We start from the raw sequence: 7593 nt of genomic DNA, 5'->3' as shown, positions 1-7593 counted from the left end.
TTAACACAGGATTGAAAAGTGATATTTAAGAAATGATTATGCTAATCAGAAGCCATTCTTTCAAGTAAAGGGCTGGGAATATCTTGTTTCTTCAGAGCTTGGGAAGACAATGAAAGCATCTCACTCTTCTTGATCAGGCAGATGTAAAAATAAAAAAAAAGTCTGGTTTATTATCCTGTAATGACTTTATATATATATATATTAAAAAAAAAAATCAGAGCCATAGGTTAAAGTCCCTCCCTTTCGGACTAAAACTTTCAGGCCATTGTTGTTAGAGTTTGTCATATGTAAGGGGAGAATCAGGTCCTCCAAATTGATAAACATTAGGTCCAATCACAGGTTTGTGTTTTCCTAGCCAATTCAGATAGAAGATTATAGAAAAAAAGGACAAGGATAGGGAGGAAGGGCAAAGGCTTTCATATGTAGACTAGTTTGATGAAATGTAATGAGACAAACAATTTTAGAAGGCATATCTAATGAATAATGCTTTGTGGTTCAATCGTAAATAAAATACTTTCTCCATCTCTTTTTTTTCTTGTTAGTCTCAGGACAAAGCTTCATTAATCATGAGTTTAGTGCTCAAGAAAGACCCTTAGGAAAAGATCTTTTTATTCGCACAGAATCGTAGAAAACTGGGCTGCCAGAGACAAAACAGTCAATATGACCTAGAGCTTCCAAATTCCAGCTTGACATTCAAACTTATTTTTCTTTCAGCAATTATTGATGTGGGTAAACTGATTAACACCACTCTCAAGTTATCTGTAGAATTCTTTTTTAACCACTTGAGATAAAAGAGAAACAAAGCTGTAGTTCAAAACTTATAAAATATTCTGAGAGAATACATTCCCATAAACCCTAAAATGTCGGTATCTGTTTTCTGTAAATATGTAATTTAAATTTAGAATCTTTTTTTTTTTTTCAAAACTGAACTCTGTATTAGAATTGGTCTACTCACAAACATTCATTTTGCAGATAACAAACCAGAGGCCAAAGATGTTAAGTGACTTGCCCAGAGGCACGGAGCTAATTAGCACTGACTCAGAGATTGTGGAAGATTCGAAGATTCTGGAGTCACGGGGGGTGGAGGGGGGGCGCCGGGTACCTTTACTACCGATCAAGTAAAAGCTGAGGAAAATATACGCTTGTCAGATTAACTCAGACTCTCAGTTCTTCATGTATCATACTCTATAAAAGCAAATGAAACAGTGAAGAGGATAGTGTATTTCCGCAGACTTTTCTGCGGAAATACACTACACTGGTTGTTAAATTAAAATTAATTTAAAATTAAAATTTCTTATTTAAAAGTCACTTTTGGTTAGCTCACCAAACTGAAGTGAACTTGCAACGTTTTTTTGAGGTTCACAGAAGTTCATTATGTTAACCAGAAATCATGTGACTATTATTTCCAGCTTTGGCAGAAACTGCTAGAAAAAAAGTCCCTCAATAGTCAGAAATGACCCTTTTCACTCCCTCCATCAGAGATTTAAATGGTGGGAATATTAGGGAATTAACATTTGGCTTAGTATTCTTACGACTTCTCCGGGCTGGCTGTCACCACTAGGTACTACATATTTTAGAAGTTAGCCCTTTTAAGGTTTTCTAGTTCAGTGGGTTAGGAATGTTCAGATCACTTTTGGCTAAGCACTCGTGTTCATTTCTTCCTCCCCCCACATGTTGTGGACTGGAAACCCCCTCTTACTTTTCATTTTATGAATTTGAAACAAATGTCAAAATTTTAGATTTAAAAAGATATTACTATCCAACATGATTAAGCATACATAGCCAGCAAAGTTGACCTCTAAGAAAGCTAAGGTTGCCAATAGTAGGAGAACAAGATATAGTTATTTCATAGGAAACTTTGCTCTTTTTTTTTTCTTTTCTATTTTTATATGCTGTTTTTTGTAGGGATGAGAACCAGGTATTTCTTTGCCTCAAACTCCTCATTAATGATTGATGTGTTTGTGTTGAAACACAAGACTGAAGTTACAGGCTGCGTTTATGGAAACCTCCCCATACTCTTAAGACATTTTGGGGACTGGAAATTAGGGCTGTTGAGGTTTTTATATAGTACATAGAACAAAGCTCCAGAGAAGGCAGCTATGAAACGCAAAACCAAGTCTGCCGAGTGGCCCCTGAGGGGGTCTGGGACTTCCTCCTCTGCTGTATGAATGCGGCTTAGCGTGGTACCCTCTAATATTGGATTGAATCTCTGACTCCCGCAAAGGGCCCCATCACTCAGATGGGTTGAGATGCTGTCACGTCATACCTGTGACATCAACGTGCTCTCACCAATTTAGCTGAGTGGGTTAGCGTGCGGTGACCATGAACTCAAGGTTGTGATCATTCCCTGCTTCTCAAAGACATAAACTGTTCTGCAGCCACAAACCGGAGGCCTTCCTCCAGTTTTGGATGCTGGCTGGTCTTCATTAAGTCATCTCTGCAAGTGGTAAAATGCAAGCCTAGCATTTCTGCCACAGAATAGACTCAGAGCTCAGAGATTCAAGGTGTCATGTAGCTTCATCGTCAAGTGTGCTAGCTTAGAGCTCCATTGGTTTGCGTTAAAATCACAGCCCCACTTCTTGTTAGCTGTATAACCTTGTGGAAGTGATCCGGCTGTTTGAAGAGGTCAGATCGGGTATTTAGCTCATCAGCTTGCTAGAAAATTTAATGTGTCTGGCAAATAAGATTCAATAAACATCAGCTATCTTTATTAAGTATTTCAGTTTTGTATACACATGGATGGTTTCATGTCTACTGCTCTAGTAAAATGGTCAACATTTATTCTTCTATTGAGATTATTCTAGAAGCATTTCAGCTGTTAGCTTCCATGTACTATCTGCATTATTCAAGGCATTGCTAAATCACTTTTGAAATGTGCTTCATTTATCTATTCTCTCCACAGTAGTTAATAAAATTGCTTTTCATCCTGATAAATTCTCTTTATATAGATCGGCTATAAATGCCAAAACAAGTGACGAGCACCCTTTAAAAAGCAACCTTTCATTTTGAAATAATTTTAAACTTACAGGAAAATTGCAAATTTTGCAGAGTTGTCACGTACCCTTCATTCAGCTTCCCCTGATGTTTACAGCTTATGTAATCACAGCACAATTATCAAAACCCAAGACATTAACAGTGATACAATATTAAAGTACACATCTTATTAGAATTTTACCAGTTTCCCCCCAGTGTTCTTTTTCCGCTTTAGAATTTAATCCGGGAGCCTACATTGCATTTTCTTGTGTTATCTCCTCTTCCATCTGTGACAGTTCTTTGTTCTTTCCTTGTCTGAATTTCATGCCTTCAGCACTTTTGATAAGAACACATCAGTTATTATTTTAATTTTAAATTCCATATAGTTTATATACCATGTTTTATTAGTTTCAGGTGTACAATATAGTGATTCAATACTTCCATACATCACCCTGTGCTCATCACAACAGGTGCCTTCCTTAACCCCCATCACCTATTTAACCCATCTTCCCCCCGCCCTCTGGTAACTACCAGTTTGTTCTCTAGAGGTAAGAGTCTATTTCTTGGTGAAATGCGGACTGTCTCTCAGTTTGGGTTTGTCTGATGTTTTCTCACGACCAGATTTTTGTTATGTATTTTTATCAAAAACAACACAGAAGTGACTTGGGGTCCTCCTCAGGGAGGACATGGTCTTGATATGACTCATTACTGGCGAAATTGACTAAGACTACTCAAATAGGATAGTGTCTGCTGGGTTCCTCCATTATAAAACTGCTATTTCCCCTTCATACTTGATTGATATTTTGGGGAAGATTCTTTGAGACTATGATAATATTCTATATTTCCTAACATTTTTACCAACTAATTTTTAGCATATATTAGTGGATTTTGTCTCCGACAATTATTACTTATCATATTTGCCTAATGGTGAGTTCTCTCTCTCTCTCTCTTTTTTTAAAGTAAGCTTTAAAATGCTTTAAAAAGCTTTTAAAGTAAGCTTTAAAATGTAGAATAAAATGCTTCTAGAATAAAGTGGCCAACGTGGGGCTTGAACTCATGGCCCTGAGATCAAGAATCACATGCTCCACCAACTGAGCCAGCCAGGCACCCCTGCCTAATGGTGATTTTGTACTTCCCTCATTCCCTCTACATTTATTAGTTGAATGTTCTTCTATGAGGAAGAGTTGTTCCTTCTTCCCATTTATTTATTTACTGGATTCATGGATATATATTTTATTCTCCAAGTAACAATCTATTTGTTAGTCAAATGGTTCCTTCCTTAGCCATTGGGAACTCCTGCCAGTGAGCTCTCCTTCCTTTTGACAGGCCTCCATACTTTCTGAACACTTCCTTACTTCTGATACCAGAAGATGGCCCAGGTTCATCTTGAACTTTTCCCTATCCAGCCACGGAATCTGCCATTTCTCCAAATAGCTGATTCTTTTAATTTGCAAATGGTACTTAGAAGCCAGGAACTGGGTGTTAGATGTTAACCAACTTAAAAAAAAAAAAATCAGTGCTGATTTAGGAAAAACCAAAAAATTATAGAACACATTTCTCTCCTCAAAATAAAAACAGCTTTATGCAGCATGTTACCTATATAATTGACTAGAATTACGTTGGTGAGAAAATTCACATGAGTTTTAATTAAAAATGAAAGGTTAATGTTTGTGCACTGTGGTGAAACAAAGGAATCTAATCTTTTATTCTGAAATTAGTTTTTGTGTTTTGTGCAGAAGATCAATGGGCTGCTCTTTCCCCATCACTATTCTAGCCTCTTGCTGTTGGGGGTAGACTAGAATCATTCAGTGAGTTGATGAAATCTCTTCAGTAATTCATTTCCATGGTCACCATGGTCCTCCTCCTCCCCTTTTCCTCAGGATCTTGGGATGTGAATCTAGTTCTGCTGGGAGAACGGTCAGGGAGACAGACTCCATGGCTTCTGCCGTTGGATCTGCCTCTGCTGTTACTAGCTTGTCCTTACGCTTCCTCCAGATTGGGGGGAAAAGCCTTTCCCTTCATCTGTCTGCCCTGGATATTACCTCATCTGCCTCAGCTGCACAAGGATTAAACATTTATTTCAAGAAAGGGTTTGAATAATCTCTCCCATTAAGCATTTTAAGTACAGGTGGGGAAAAGTGGGCGTGGAGGGGAGAAAACCAGGTGATGTGCCCCTTCGTCTAGTTCTCTTGTTAAAGCCTCTTGAAGTCTCTTCCCGCTGGGGTGGTGGGCAGAGGTGTGTAGATGCTCCTTGGATGGTTCCTTCTCCAGATAATTTGACACAACCGTCTTCCCAAGATCCTTGTTTTTCTAGTGCTTCTGTGAAAGAATCCCTATTTCTCTGCATGCCCAACCCTTCTGGAGTTTCCAAATTTTCATAGCTTTGGGCATGGAGCTCTGCAGGCTTTTTTCCCTCCAAGTTGTATTTTTGCTCTGCCAAGAGCTAGAAACAATCTGTCTCAGTGTCAGTTAATTCCCTTTTCAAGGAGGATATCTGATCACATAGACTGAGAAGTGGAATACTAATAGTAAAAGAGCTGGGGTCCCTACTCCAGGCAGTCGCTGTTTTTTTCTGCTCTCTGTTCTAAATCATACCACAAAGCATCCCACATTGACTTGATAATGTGACAATTAGATGCATGGCACAAAAACAGTTTCCTGTGGATTTGGGAGGATGGAGGTTAGAAGGATTGGAGGGTAGTTTCTGAGGCTCTATCCCTGCTTTCTCTCTAAACTCTCACACAACAATGACATGCTTATTTGGAATTGATATTTCAAATTTTTTGATTTCTCACCCTTATCAGTACCATTTTTCAGCAAGCACTCCCAATATATAGCTAGTTTTTTATAAAAAATTATGTACACATGGTAATATAACATATTACATATTTTTTAAAAATGTTCATAATCTCAGAAATATTAAAAGGTAAAATAAATATAAAATTTAATTTTTTATTAATAGTACAAACAGTTCTTTGCTCTCACTAGCACAATTAGTGCATTATTTTTAGTGAGAGTAAGATGATTGAATTTACTTTATTATTTTGAGAATTCAAGTCTATTTCTTAATTTGGTTTATTTTAATATTTGAGTTTAATGACTATCACGGTAAGACAATATTTGAGAATATAAAGATTTAAATAAAATGATTTATGAAAAATGATTCTTGATTTTCAATCTCAGTTTCAATTATGTAAAATTTTTCAATAAAATTGAGCTTCTTAATTTCTCTTTTCCTGGTATCAATTAATGTTTTTGAAAAATAATCAAACGTCATTGAATTTTTATATTCTTAAGCCTAGATTCAAACCACTTTTTTTTTTGGAAAATAGTGCTTGGAAACCACAATCTGGGTTGTAGGTGTCAAGACATCTTGGAAAGTCTTTTAAAAAGCTAAGAAATTCTGTTTCCAACTTTCAAGTATGGATGTAAGAAAGTTTTAAAGCAATGACATATTATTTTCAGCAAAAAGGAATACTTAATGATGGAAGCTTTAGTTTTTAATACAAACTTATTCTAAAAATAATAAGTTATGTTTTCACTGTGAAATGTCACTTTTTCTTAGAGAAGTTCAATTAAATATGATTACGTTTTTCAAAAGGCTCTGCTTAGCATCGTATTCTTTTTTTATTAATATTTTTTATTTATTTATTTGACACAGACAGACACAGCAAGAGAGGGAACACAAGCAGGGGGAGTGGGAGAGGGAGAAGCAGGCTTCCTGCTGAGCAGGGAGCCTGATGAGGGGCTCGATCCCAGAACCCTGGGATCATGACCCAAGCTGAAAGCAGACGCTTAATGACTGAACCACCCAGGCGCCCCAATATCTTACTCTTGATAGTCATTATTACCCAAATCGTTACAGTTTGGGGACATATCTTTCTGTAAATGCAAACCGTGCAACTCATTTTAAGCCTTTCAAATGTTAAGAATTCAATAAATACATGCTAGAAAAATGAAAGATCCAGTTACTGAATGAAGGAGAGAACCAATAAGGCGCTGTGTAGCACAAAATGGTTTCCTGGTTCTTCTCCATAATATCACAGAGTTTTGTCATTCATCTATAAGTTAGTAAGCAAGCAAACAAACAAATAAACAAACAAAAACTACAACTAGCCCCAGGGATGACATCCTGAGAATTCTGGGTTTTAAATAATTGATTGTAATTGCTTTCTTTTGAATTGGGCCATGAATGAATATCACCTGTGGTGTTTTTTTCTGTACACTTACCCTGGAATCCTGTTACAATTCCAGGTAAAGAAACCAAGTCATTAGTGGTCAAGCATTTTTTCCCCCTCTAACACATTAGTTTACCAAAGAGTCATTCCTAATGAGACCTTTCTTTCCTGGTACATCTTTTCTTTATAATTCTCCCTCCAAAGTATTTCTTTATGCATTTCAAGATTAATATACATTACGCATTAGCCTAGAAATACTAGTAACATCAACATTTTTATCCAACTTCCACATTATGAAAAATGTTCTAAAATTTGTGTAAAATTCCTGACACACTTTCTATATGACTTCCGACAGTATTTGGACTGCATCTTAGTTTACTGCTGTCTTTGTTTTATGTAGTGGGAAGAACATGTTCCCCCAAGTCTGACGATAACCTAAGAC

General features: G+C 36.8%; 1 protein-coding gene across 1 annotated transcript in view; it reads right to left on the bottom strand.

The window, feature by feature from the left end:
- Positions 1 to 1900: 1900 nt before the first annotated feature.
- Positions 1901 to 7593, bottom strand: part of LOC115936763 (uncharacterized) — a 364196-nt gene continuing 358503 nt past the window's right edge. The window contains exon 7 of the mRNA XM_081807235.1: positions 1901 to 3309. The gene's annotated coding sequence lies outside the window, so the exon portion shown is untranslated. The remainder of the gene's footprint in view (positions 3310 to 7593) is intronic.

The sequence above is a fragment of the Leptonychotes weddellii genome, chromosome 2 (genome assembly GCF_054177405.1).
Source record: "Leptonychotes weddellii isolate Sample4059 chromosome 2, ASM5417740v2, whole genome shotgun sequence".
Taxonomy (NCBI): domain Eukaryota; kingdom Metazoa; phylum Chordata; class Mammalia; order Carnivora; family Phocidae; genus Leptonychotes; species Leptonychotes weddellii.
The sequence above is the reverse complement of the archived record's forward strand: the minus strand, read 5'-3'. Positions and strand labels throughout refer to the sequence as shown.